Source organism: Equus przewalskii, chromosome 16 (genome assembly GCF_037783145.1).
Source record: "Equus przewalskii isolate Varuska chromosome 16, EquPr2, whole genome shotgun sequence".
Classification (NCBI taxonomy): domain Eukaryota; kingdom Metazoa; phylum Chordata; class Mammalia; order Perissodactyla; family Equidae; genus Equus; species Equus przewalskii.
In genome coordinates this window covers 22,123,307-22,136,605 of record NC_091846.1, presented here as the reverse complement: position 1 = coordinate 22,136,605, position 13,299 = coordinate 22,123,307, and the positions used below count along the sequence as shown (strand labels likewise).

At 40.0% G+C, this 13,299-nt stretch overlaps 1 protein-coding gene across 4 annotated transcripts in view; it reads left to right on the top strand.

The window, feature by feature from the left end:
- Positions 1 to 926: 926 nt before the first annotated feature.
- FNDC3A (fibronectin type III domain containing 3A) overlaps positions 927 to 13,299 on the top strand; it is a 201,198-nt gene continuing 188,825 nt past the window's right edge. The window contains exon 1 of one of the 4 annotated variants that reach the window (XM_070578164.1): positions 927 to 990. The gene's annotated coding sequence lies outside the window, so the exon portion shown is untranslated. Of the gene's footprint in view, positions 991 to 1,566; positions 1,857 to 2,355; positions 2,496 to 13,299 lie in introns of those variants that run through there. The other 3 variants (XM_070578162.1, XM_070578165.1, XM_070578163.1) reach the window with 3 other exon arrangements.

Below are 13,299 nucleotides of genomic sequence, written 5' to 3'. Positions count from 1 at the left end.
CCCAAGTAGGAAGCTCTGGAAACGACTAGCTTAGAGTCAGGATTGGAAACCACTAGCTTAGTCTTGGACCAAACAGACGTGGGGCAGCAATATGGAGAAGCCACTCAACTCATCCCCACTCTGATAAATCCTCACAGTTTAAAAGAATATACAGTTATTCTGCAATTATTCAGAAATCAGCTTTCCAGCAATTTTGTCTGGAAGAGGGCAAAATTTGGAAGTCAAGAAAAGGAAACACCTCTCGCAGGGAAAGAACTTTTCATAGTGACCAGCAATGAAAATATCTTGATATAGAGTAACTATCCTATTTACTGATGGGAAGAAAAGGAATCTCTCATTAGCTGGCTGTAGATATAAACATCTGATCAATCATCACCTGAAGCCATAGAGAAAAGCAGTTAAGAAAGAAGAAAAGAGTAAAAAATAAACAGTAAAGTAGAAAGGATGAGAGGAAGGATCAGAGTGGATAAAGAGGCCGATGAGATGAGAAGCAGTGACAGATATGAGAAAAGGTGATGAGAACATTCCAAAGAGAAAAAAAATAGCACCAAAGTAGGGATCTTATATGCCTCAGCAAGCCCCTGGGACTTTAGCGTATGGCCAAGGTATTGCATTTGATGGTCAGTCATCAACAAAGGATTTCATTAACCATTGCATTCTTTAAGAAAGTAGGGAATAAGTACATTTTAAAAGGATTTCTGTAAACAGATTAAAATAAAAATACTGTTATTTTAAAAGGCAGCACAGTTAATAAACTGAAAGCCAGGTCATGGAGCCTGGTTACATCCACCATGGTTTTTGAAGGAACATGGGGTTGGACTCAAGAACGACCCGTCCCAAGAACTGGCCTCTTCCCAAGCCTGCCAGTGGGAACTGAAAAGTCAGCAGCCCAGGCTAGCCCTCAGGCGTTGCAGCGCCCCCAACTGCAGGAGGTTCGGGAAAGCGCGGCTGCTTTCATCTGTAAGTCTTCGTGCCGTTGTACAAACTAAGGTAATGGGCTTCCACGCGATTTGACTGGGGGAGAGATCAAGAAACGAACCCCCACGTTTTCCACTGAAGTAATATCTAAACATTTTTGCTTGCTATCGAGGTCCCGAGCTCGAAGTGTCTGGGATTGTAAACATCCAAGCCCACTTCGCTTGGCTTCCTCTTCCTTGGGGGGAGTGTCTTTAAAAGCACCTGCCGGCGTTAAAGTCTTGTGCTTTCGGAAAGAGGTCGAGCCGGTGCGTCTCGGGAGGAACCTTTTACAATTTAGACAGAATTGTGTGAGTGGCCTTAGAAACGTCCATTAACTCCACATTTCCCCAGCGCCGCTCGCCGCCGGGCCGCGGCGGATGCTGCGACCAGCCAGGCGCCGCCGGGCCTCGAGAGAGCGCCTAGAGCCCCGGGAGGCGGCGGGCGCCGCGGGTGCGGCGAGAGGGCGCTTGGGCTCCACGGGCCGGGGGTCTCGGCAGGCTGCTCGGCGCTCCCGGGAAAGGCGCGCGGGGCAGCGGGCGCGGGCGCGGGGCGGGCGCGCGGGGTCCGGGCCGGCGGGGGCGCCGTCGGCGAGGCTCGCGCAGCCGCACTGGGCGCGCCGATTCGGGGCTCCTCCTCCCGGCTCCGTAGTAAGCATGGCGGCGGCGGCGTTCGTGGTCCCTCGGGTGAAACAGAAAGCGGGAGCTACGCGGAGAGGGAGCGAAGAGCGGGGCTGAGGCGGCGCCGTCACTGCCGGGAAACCTCCCCAACAGCCAGTGCGCCGGCGGCCGCGGAGGCCCCGAGAGCTGGCTCTGCCGTTGAGGGAGAGCGCGAACGCTCAGGAACCCGAAGAGGCGCCCGGGAAGCCGCCTTCCTCCGCCTCAGAGCGGCGTGACTCGGAGGTGAGAGCGCGGGCGCTCCCTTCGGGAAAGGCGGGGAGACCGAGCCGTGCCCGTCCCTCCCGCCCCGGAGCGGGCGCCACGGAGACCGTTAGGCTGGGGCTGAGGGGCCGGGGCGCCGAGCGAGGCTCGGGCCCGTCGGGGGGCCGGCCCACCCCGTCGTGCGGGCGCGCCGCGGGCAGCGGGGCCGGGGACGGACCCGACCACTTGCCGTCACCTGCGGGGCCCGAGTGCCCGCGGGAGGCGCTGGCGGGGACGCGGCGGCGCGGGGGCGCAGGCGGCCCTCCCTCCGCCCCTGGACCCGCGGCGAGCAGCGCCGCTCGGGGAGGCTCGGGGGTCGATCGCGGAGGCGGCCGGAGAGGAGCGCCGAGCGCCGCCGCACCTTCGGCTTGGGCGCCCGGCAGCCGCCGAACTTGACCGCTTTTCTGGAGAGAGTTTTCCCCGCTCCTCTGGGGGTTAAAACCTCGAAAACCCGCCCTGGTGTGTTTGCTCGCCTTTGGCCGGTGCCCGTCCCTGGCCGGCCCTCTCCGCGGCAGCCACCTGTTCCGTCGGGAGGCTGCCTCCAGGCTGCGGTCCTCGCCCTCCTTCACAGCCTGGATTTTTGAACTTTTGACACAGTGGTGGAAGGACGTCACGCGTTAGGTAAAGGAAAACGAGCAAATTTAGTCCGAAAATCGCGGGCAGAGCGGCGGCTGTTTTCATTACTGTCGTTAATCGTCCTTTTATTAAACTGTTAGCGTTAAAAGCCTTGGGATATCTTTTGGGGGGGGGGGCGGTAATTTTTGCTGGGGCGTAGGACTCTATTTGCTTTTGTGAAATTTTACCTAAGTTCCCGTGGACACATTTGTGTCTGAGCATCTATTAACTAAGAATAGCAGGCGAAACAGATTTCTTTCTTTCTTTCTTTCTTTTAACAGTATAATTCTCCTGTGTGTTCACCATGGACTTTTAAAACTGAGCAGCATAATGATTTTGCTTCTTACTGTGGTCTGTGTTTTCAGTTCTTGAAGCCAAAGTTGGTGTGTGTTTTTCTGCATTATAAGAAGGAAATAACAAAAGTTGAGCTGTTACTGTAATATTTTATCACCATGCTATTACTAGCACCAGGGCTAAGCATATGCCACTCCGGAGTTGGAGCCATATGTTAGGCAGAAACGAATTGAGTTTTGTGGCTATGATCTGGTATTTGCATAAATATTTAGTTTTTGTGCGTTTGCTAAGTCTGTAATTCTTGCCACGGTGTAAGTTTTGTTTAAATCACCTAAAAATATCCAAGAGAGATGAGTCCCGGCCTTTTTGATATTTTCTTGGTTGAATTGATTTTTCTCAACTAATAAGATAAAGTGCCCACTGAGACAGATGGTGGACTTAACAGAAAACAGTAATAAAAAGGATTTTTAACATATTTTTTATAACATAGAACCTAGAATTTTGCTTTTAGCCCACTGATAATTCTTGTCATCACTAATAACACCAGTTAGGGGGAAGAAGGGATGATGACTTAACCGGAAAATACCTTGCTAAAATTTTTATAAATAATTTTATATTTAAAAATTTCAGCACTAGCATGGTACATTTTACTATATTTTTTTCTTTCCCTTCATAGATCGTCTCTCAGTTTTCTTGGAAAAATTTTTTACCCCAGGCTGGTTGCCCATAAGCCACCTGTATGCTTCTGAGTTAGCTGCCCCTTTTTCCCTTTTGTCTGAATCCTCAAAATCATTAAATGTTCAGGAAAAATAAACTTCTGGTTAACACTGGCCTCAGTCAAACATAATTATAAGGGTAATTTGCTTCTTCGAGTTTAATGACATGCATTTGAAAACACAGGTTCTAGGATTCTCTTTTGATGTCATCTGTGTCATCACTTCCCCTGTTCACGTGAGTAATTGAGAGCTGATTTATTTTACCATGTATTTAATAATTACTTTTTAATTGTGAAATTTCCGTAGTATAACATTAAGCATAATTTATTACTAATTAAGAAAAAATTTCTCCCTCTGTCCAGCCAGGCATAGGTCAGGACTGAGTATAAAACCTAGGAAAAAAAGAAGGGCTGCACAGTTAATATTTTCATTGTGTTTTGTAGCTTAACTTAGGTAAAGAGCATTTTATTTATAATTTGTCCATTTTTAGTTTAAACTCCTGGGTAATTATGCTTGTTTTAAAACATTTGTGTATATTTTTTCTGTTCATACATGCAAGGCTTGTGCACTTTATATTTTACCTATGTTTTTAAAATACAATTTGATGAACTAACCTAAAGAGGTTTTTTTAGATCTTCTTGGTGCATTTTTCTTTGAAAATGAGTCTCGATGTTGTCTTTGAGAGTGATGTAGGGATATGCACATGATTTTGAATTTTATTAACCAGGTAATCAAAAGATAAAGGATTGTTTTTTTCCTAGCAATCCCAGCAGACTTCAAATAAATTCACTATTGTAAATCCAAAGATTTAGAAAACTGTATGTGTCTATGCCATTGTGTCTTTTAGTGCTTCAGTTTATCACATTGAAAAAAAAGGGGGGCCTCCTATGCATGTCAATGTCAAGAGCTGCTTGTTAAAAGGAAGTTAATGGCCAATAGTGTTGAAAGGCAAATTTTTTTTTTCACATGTATTGTGAGCTTTTATCATTTTCTTAGTATTTTGGTCTCTTTTTATTTCAGAATATTATTCAGTGGTCTCTTTTTATCTCTTGATCTTTATCTCTCTTTTCTCCTACTCTTAGAGTTTTGCTTGTCTTTAGCATACACTTTGTAAGTTTGCAGTGTAGCCTATGGATGTCATCCTTTATATTTCCAGTCACTTTCCACCCATTACCAGTCCTCAGACTCTTTTTTCTCCAAGATAGGTGCACTTGGGAGATGACATGTGCTCAGAGGATGATGAGCTATTGGGGATACAAAAGTAACTTGATGTGTTTTCTTCCTTCAAGTAGTTTACAAACTAGTTGGAGTTACGAGACAACACATAGGAAATTACTAGCAAAAATATAAGATGGCATTATTAAATGGTGTGGCAAGGACTGTAATTTAAAGGAAAGTGAGGCCACTGTGGGCTAGAACCATCCCAGAAGGCATTTGAAGGAAGTCAGACTTGAAGCTTAGCAAGGAGTTAGATAGCAAAAGGAAAGACGTTCCAAAGAAAAGATGGACAGCCAGAGCTGGAAGTAGTAGTAAGGAGACCAGTCTGAGAGCATCCAAGGACAAGTATCAGGAGGAAAAAAGAAAGAAGGTTGGGTAGAGATTTTTGGCTGAGTCCCAGGGCATGGTCAAAAGTGGAAAAGGCATGGCTGGACACGACAGTTTGGCTGTATCATTATGAACCCATCACTGAAAGAACTATACATCTACTTTAACATATTAGTAGCTTAACCTTTATGTATAAGGGACAGCTTATATGTCTTATATTTGTTTATTATAGCTTAGATCAGGGATCGGCAGACTTTTTCTGTCAAGTGCTAGATAGTAAATATTTTAGGCCTCATGGGCCACTTACAGCCTCTGTTGAGTATTCTTTTTTTTTTTCCCCACAATCTTTGAAAAATGTAAAAACCATTCTTAGCTCAAGTGCCAAACAAAAACAAGCCAGCTGTGGGCTGGATTTGGCCAGCAGGCCTAGTTTGCTGACTCTTGGCTAATAATTGGCTAGGTAATTGTCCATATAGCACATAATGTGAGGCGCCTTAAGTCATTTGTCTACTGGTTGTTTGTGTGTTTTGTTATGACTATCATTTATATTTTTTCCATATGTTATAGTAAAAATAAAGAAAATATGCAGAAATATCTACGATTGTAATTGTTATTTTGTGGCCAAACTTCTAGCAACAGCCTAGACTAGCTCTCAGAACTAGGAAGTGAAAGAAGAAAAGCCTTTGGGCCAGGCCTTAGAGCCGTGAAAATAGCTACACCGTGGCTTGCTTTAGAATTTATATAAGGTTAAGTATATCAACTGCCTGTTCTGGTTTTACATATTTTAAACTACAACTGGCACTTTAGAAACCTTTGCTAGGATGCTGTTGGCCTATAAGTGACAACAGGGGAGCAGGCAGTAGGAAACCTTATTTTTAAAAGTAGTCTAGGGTGAGTTAGTGAAGAGACATGCCATTTGGCATCCCTCAGAAACTCCAAGAAGAGTCATTGTGTTATAGAACAGTCTAATAATTAATGTTTACCTTGATGAGCTTAAGTCATCAAGAAAAGGTTATATGTTGTGCAGATTAAGGCAGAGAAGAAAGACTTAGAAATCTCCTTCAAAATATTTCCATTAAGATTCTTTAAAGGTAAGTTATGGCGATTTAAAGGATAAGTATCGGTTATTTTGAAAATTCATTTACATGAAATAGCTCTTTGAAGTTTCTAAATTTATAGCTGTGTGTTTCTAAGGCAGTTCTGTTTTCTTCAGTACACTGCATTTCACTTGCCATTGTGAAGTGAATAGTGGTGCCTAGGTTATGGTTGCATAAATCAATTGGCTAGGGTTACTCTCTATTTTGTGTCATCAAGAGAGCAAGCATATAGCATAAGAGCATTCTTTCATTCAGCGGACATTAGTAAGTATCTTCTGCGTATCAGGGGTAGTACTAGGTGCTGGGAAAATGTAAAGATGTGTAAGATGGAGAGCTACGTGGATAAAATCAGTGGCGTTTCTTTTTCTCCTCTTAAAACCGTAAAAACCAAACAAACAAAACCCGAAAACTTAAGTTAACTTTTGGAATTTATTTATACTAGCATTTTCCATACTTCGTAAAATGAATATACTATCTGAAGTTTTAAGGCAGTACAAACCTTTTGAACTACATTTCAGCCTTCACAAATTCTTTCTTAATAAAAATTTGGCTTTTTAAATTTTGCTTTAAGGAGAAATTAACAGTTCACTGTCCCACCCCCCTTTTGTCAGTGCTTGAACCAGCTTCATCATTCCCGTTGTTTCCGTTTCCTAGACAGGAGATAAAAACCTTGGATCCTAGATCCAGCTTCACCCTTATTAGCCATATCATCTCAGGTTCGTTTTTTCAATCTTAGGTTCCCAATTCTAAAATGGAGAATAATGTATATATCCTGTTTTCCCCACAGAAGTATTGTGAGTACCCAGAGATGTTGGAAGTAATGAAAACATTAAAGTATCATATAAGTGCTTACATTAATACTACTGTATTGCAAGCAGTGCAGCCTTTGTTTAGTAAGACCAGAGATTATGAGTTCAAGTTTTATCTTCCAAAGTTCTGTAAATATAGTATGCTTCCAGTAAACATTTAGTTTACTCAGAAGTTTTAACTGCTTTCCTGGCACAGAGAATGCATATGAAAGCTTTCTTTTCATTCTTCTTAATCTTTCAGTGCACTTCATATCCAATGTCTCTGTTCCTTTTTGCAAGGGAATACTGATCTTCCAAGCAGCTTCGGCTGTTCTTTCCAAAATGGGGTGAAAATAAGCAAAAGTGAATTCCTTATGGTTTTCGTTTTTTCAAGTGGAAGACTATTTCTGTATCTATAGTAATAACATCCACTTGTTGAACTCTCATTGCATGTTAGGCCTTGTACTTGGATATTTTTTTAAATCCTATACAGACCTGCCAGGTATGTGGTGGTACTCTCATTTTACAGATGAAACTATTACTTGTTATGGACTTCTGTATCTCTCTTCCTCCCTCACTTCTTGAGATCTCTTATGTGATAGTTGTTAGAAATACAAAGTAAGTATGATGTGTACTTTGAAATAAACCTTGGTGTAAGTTACCTGAATTTGATAAATTTGATTGTTTATATTAATTAGTCGCAATCAGAAATGTCTGATAGGTACTGTTTTCTGTTTTCCTTCTTCAGAATCCACATTTTAATATATATTTGAACAGAATAATTTTAAAAATTTAAGTGATTGCGTCACTAGCCAATTCCCCAGTGAAGGGGGAAAAAAATCTTCCTACTTCTCTGAGGGTTCTAAACAGATGTTTAAGTACATTTTAAAGCACAGTCAAGACTTTTCCGTAAAAAGTAATTATATGCTTTCTTTTGCAGAAATAGATGTTATATACAGCAACTACTTTTGTTTAGATCCAGCTTGAAGGAGTAGTCATTTTCATTTACTTAAAGTCAGTTTTTCTAAAGATTTGCTTAAATAAAAAAGAAAAGGGAAAACATAATTTATGATTTGTGATTTCGTTGTGTTTACATTTTCTAGATTTTTTTGGTTTGCTTCAGACACCCATTCTCAATTATAGTTTTGTGCTGAAGGCTTGATTTTTTTCTGTGTAATATTTTCATTTGCAATGTATACATTTTTTCCTTAACATTTTGGTTAATAGTTTATGAAGTACCTTTTTGTTTTTTCCATATTAGGACCAGCTATTTCTGATACTTCCGATCAGTAGGTGAATCACTGTTACTCAAATGCCATAATATGCTAGCAAGTTTATTTTTTTATCTGTTACTTGAACCTCACTAAAACTGCCCCATTGTGTGTGATAGAGTAGCCTTTGGGTAAAATGTAGGGACAGCTGTCCCTCTAATCCATCTTTCAGGCTGCTTCCAGGCTAATATTTCAAAAACATGAATTTGTTCAAGTCATTGCTCAATTTTAGAAATTAAAATTACACCGTAATTCCTGCTGTATCAATCATAGTGTCTTATGTCTATTTGAGTACATACTCTGTTGATATCTTGTGACTATGTCTATTTTCCACCACCTCCCAACTTGTAGTAGAAAGAGCATCTGTTTTACATTAGGCAGATGTAAGTTTGTTTGTTGGCTTATTCCCTTACTGACTGTATATAAACATGAGCATGTTACTTTACTTCTATGAGACTTAGTTTCTTCACATTAGAAAGGGGTAATAATAGGATGTATCTCTTAAAATTGGCTATTAGGAACATTAAAAGAGAGAGTCCATTTACCATGGCAAGTAAAATGCTCTCCATAGGATATTTGTATCTAGAACTTTGACCAGCATGTCTAATCATTGTCACCCAAGTATCCTATTCTTATTTTCACCATTCATTTATTTATCTATCATTTATTAAAAACTTTAAATGTCCTAGGTACTAAGAATATGAGTGTCACAAAAATGAATATCATAATCCCTTCCTTCTAGTAATTCACACACTATTGTGAGAGATAAGGACATGTAAACAAATACGTATTTTTATGTAATTAAAGGTAAATAAAGTACCTCTTCTCTTGCCTCTTTTCACTATGTGACTCCTTCCTGTCATTTAGTACTGAATTGCCACGTGTTTCCATAATACCCTTAGAATATCGTGATTGTATGCATATCATACTGTTGCATATATATTTCATAACTTGTCTGTCTCAGCTGTTAGACTGTGAACTCCTTGAGTTTGAACAGTACTGCTGTGGTTGGCAATTTTTTTTCTATAAAGGAGCAGATAGTTAATATTTTAGGCTTTATAGCCATATGGGCTCTGTTGTGACTACTTAACTGTGCTGTAGGAGCATGAAAACAGCCATAGATAAATTATAAACATTGAGTATGACTGTGTTTGAATAAAACTTTATTTACAAAAGCAGGCAGGGGGCCAGATTTGGCCCAGAGGCCTTAGTTTGCCGACCCCTGCAATGCTTCATATGTTATGCCTGCAAATATAAGGCACTCAGTAACTAATAATTAATGTATATTAAACACTTAGGTTCTGGGTGCTGTTCCAAACAACTTTAAATGTATCAGTTTACTTAATCCGTAAAACAACAACCCACTAAGGTGGATACTGTTGTCACCGTTTTTATTTGTTTAATTAAAAAAATTTTTTTTTAAAGATTGACCGTGAGCTAACCTCTGTTGCCAGTCTTCCTCTTTTTTTTCCCCCCTCCTGAAAGCCCTAGTACATAGTTGTATATCCTAGTTGTAGGTTATTCTAGTTCTTCTCTGTGGGATGCCTCCACAGCATGGCTTGATGAGCAGTGCGTAGGTCCGCACCCAGGATCCGAACCAGCGGATCCCAGGCTGCCAAAGTGGAGCGCGCGAACTTAACTACTTGGCCACGGGGCCAGCCCCAGTTGTGACCATTTTTAAAATGAGGGAACTGAATCACAGAGATAAATGAGATGCCCAAGATCATACAAGTAGTTAGTGAAAGACTTGGGGTTGAGGGGCTGGCCCGGTGGCGCAGCAGTTGAGTGCGCACATTCTGCTTCAGTGGCCCAGGGTTCACCGGTTCGGATCCCGGGTATGGACATGGTACTACTTGTCAAGCTATGCTGTGGTAGGCATCCCACATATAAAGTAGAGGAAGACGGGCATGGACGTTAGCTTAGGGCCAGTCTTCCTCAGCAAAAAGAGGAGGATTGGCGGCAGATGTTAGTTCAGGGCTGATCTTCCTCAAAAAAAAAAAAAAAAAAAAAAAAAAAGACTTGGGGTTGAACCTAGGCATTCTGACTCCAGAACCTGGACTTTTAATGATTAAATCTTACCAGTTTTGATATGTTGAATCCTGGGAGTGTAGTATTGATTCAGTATTAGGAAACGTATTAATATAATTTGCTATATTAAGAGATTAAAGGGGAAAACTATATGGTTATCTCTTTGATGCTAAAAACAATCATTTTTTAATATTCAGTCGTCCCTGCTAACTCTTCAACAGAAATAACTTTGTTAAGGGTCTCTACCAGAAACCTATATTAAATGTCATAGTGAAATGGTAGAGGCACTTCCATTAAAAGATAGGAGCATAACATTTGTCCAAAAGTCTTATTAGCTAATATAGTAAGAAACAAGAAAAATAATTAACCTCTAAATAATGGAAGGTGGAGGAGGAATATATCACTGTTCCTATTTGCAGTTGATATGATTACCTACTTAGAAAATACAAGATTGTCAACAGAAAATGATTTGAGTCAAAAAGAGATTAGAGTAAACTAACTGGCTATAAGATAAACTTAGAAGTTTCATTAGCTTTCTTATGTACCAGTGATAACCAACTATGAAAAACAATTAAAAAAAGTAGAAGCCTAAATTATACAATAGTTAAGAAGTGTTTAAAATATGCAACAGCTATATGAAGAAAACTGCAAGAAGATTTGAATGGATAGAGGAATGCTATATTCCTGAATGTGACAACTTAATACTATAAAAACGGCAGTCCTCATCAAATGAGTCAAAAATAAAGTTAGTATAATCCTAATTAGAAATACAACAGGATTTTAAAAATGGAATTTGACAAACTGATGTTTCAGGTTTTGAAAGGGAGACACAAGAACTGTCAGGTAATTTCAAAAAGCATAACAAAGGGCAGCTTACCCATCAAAGATCAAAACGTACTGTAAAATCTCAGTTATTAAAAAAATAGCAATTTGGAGTGGGAATGGGCATGTTGATCAAAGGAACAGAATATAGAATTCAGGAGAAGCTCTGTAGATAGAAAAGAATTTATTATATGATAAACAAGTGAGTAATGGAAGAGCTAGTTTATAAATGATGTGAGATAATTGGCTGTCCAGTTGAGGTAAGGATAATTAGGTATCCACTTTGAGGTACTTTCAAAACTAAGTTCCAGATGGACTAAATATTTATAAGTAAAAAACAAAATGACACAAATTTTAGAAGTGAACTTTTTTTTTTCTTGGTGAGGAAGATTTGCCCTGAGCTAACGCCTGTGCCAGTCTTCCTCTACTTTGTATGTGGGATCCCTCCGCAGCATGGCTGATGAGCGGAGTAGGTCTGCACCCAGGATCCGAACCTACGAACTCTGGGCTGCTGAAGTGGAGTGTGTGGAACTTTAACCACTTAGCCACTGGGCTGGCCCTTAGAAGAAGTGAATTTTTAAAAAAATTTTAGGGTAGAGAAGACCTTTTCAAGTGAGACATCAAACTTAGATGCCATTAAAAAAGGCAAGCAACAGACTGGGATAAAATATTTGACATATAATAGAGAAAGTTAATATTCAGAGTATACAAGGTGTGCCTACAAATCAGTATGAAAAAGAATCTGGTGGAAAATGAGGAAGAATGTAAGTAGGAATTTTAAAGAAGTAGAAGTATGGATAGCCTATAAAGTTTTGAAGAGATACTCAACCATATCAGTAATCTGAGAAATTCAAAACATCAGTGAGAATATGATTTTTAAAAACTTTGCTAATAAAATTAGCAAAAATTGGAAAACTTTAATATTAGTAAGTATCAAATTGGAAGATAGGCCCTCATAAAGTACTGAACAGAGTATAAACAGCTTCATCTTTTTAGGAGAAAAGTTTGGCAGTATCTGTCAATTTTAAAAGTGCATACTTTTGAACCAGAAGTCTCATTTCTGTATCACCTGCAATACAGAAATGCTATCATAGATTCATAGAGAATATTACTTGGTTATTCCCCACAGAGGGGGAATTGTGTAAAGAAAAATGGAAGGAATTTTTGTGTTTATCATTAGAATAGATAAAGCATGGTATGCCCTTACAGTAGGATATTAGGCAGCCATGAAAAAGAATGAAATAGATAATAGATGTACTTATTTAGGAAAATCTTAAGGTGTTTTACGTGAAAAAGCAAGACACTGACCAGTACATGCGGTTTCATTTATGTAACAGCCACTCCCAGAAAACCTCATACACAGGTAAGTACAGAGAAAAAGTCTGAAAGGGTACATTCCACAGTGAGTAACTGTAGAAATAGGAGTTGGATTTGGGAATAGGAGCAAGAGTTAAAAATAAAGATTGTATGTGTGTTTTTAAGTATAAAATATACAACTTTTGGGATGTAACAAAAATAATAATTAAACATAAGAGGGTTTGGATTTGGTGATGATTATTACTCCTTGTTAGAACCATATCTTCTGGTTGGACAGCCTTGATTTATGTCTCTTTTCCCAGTGTAATTTTTTCTCTGAAAGATTCGCCCTGAGGTAACATCTGTTGCCAGTCTTCCTTTCTCTCTCTCTCTCTCCTTTTTTTTTTTTTCTCCCAAAAGCCCCAGTACAGAGTTGTATGTCCCTTTAGTTCCTCTATGTGAGCTGCCACCACTGGATGGCTACTGACAGAGGAGTGGTGTGGTTCTGCGCCTGGAAACCAAACCCAGGCCACAGAAGTGGAGCATGCCCGACTTTAACCACTCAGCTGTCAGGGCTGACTCTTCCCTGTGTAATTCTTAATAGCACCTCCTTTTACTCGCAGAACCTTTCCAGTTGGTGTCTAAAGTCATCGGTGCTTTTAAAAATAGCAATTTCAGTATAGTATTGTATCTGAATCTGTGTTACACTGGGTTAAAGAAGTGAGAATTGTAGACGGGTGATTCTCAACCTTTATAACCGTATCTGCCAACCAAGGCAATTTCCGTGTACTTTGTTTTCTGAGTTTCTATTATAAAAGCAATTATCTTTTTCAAATATAAAATTATAATTTTGGATATTCTTGTCTTCAAGTCTTAATATACTTGGATATTTTGATTCTCCCCCTTTTAATATTAGAACTTAATATTTTAAGAAAGTTGGTGGTAAATTTCGG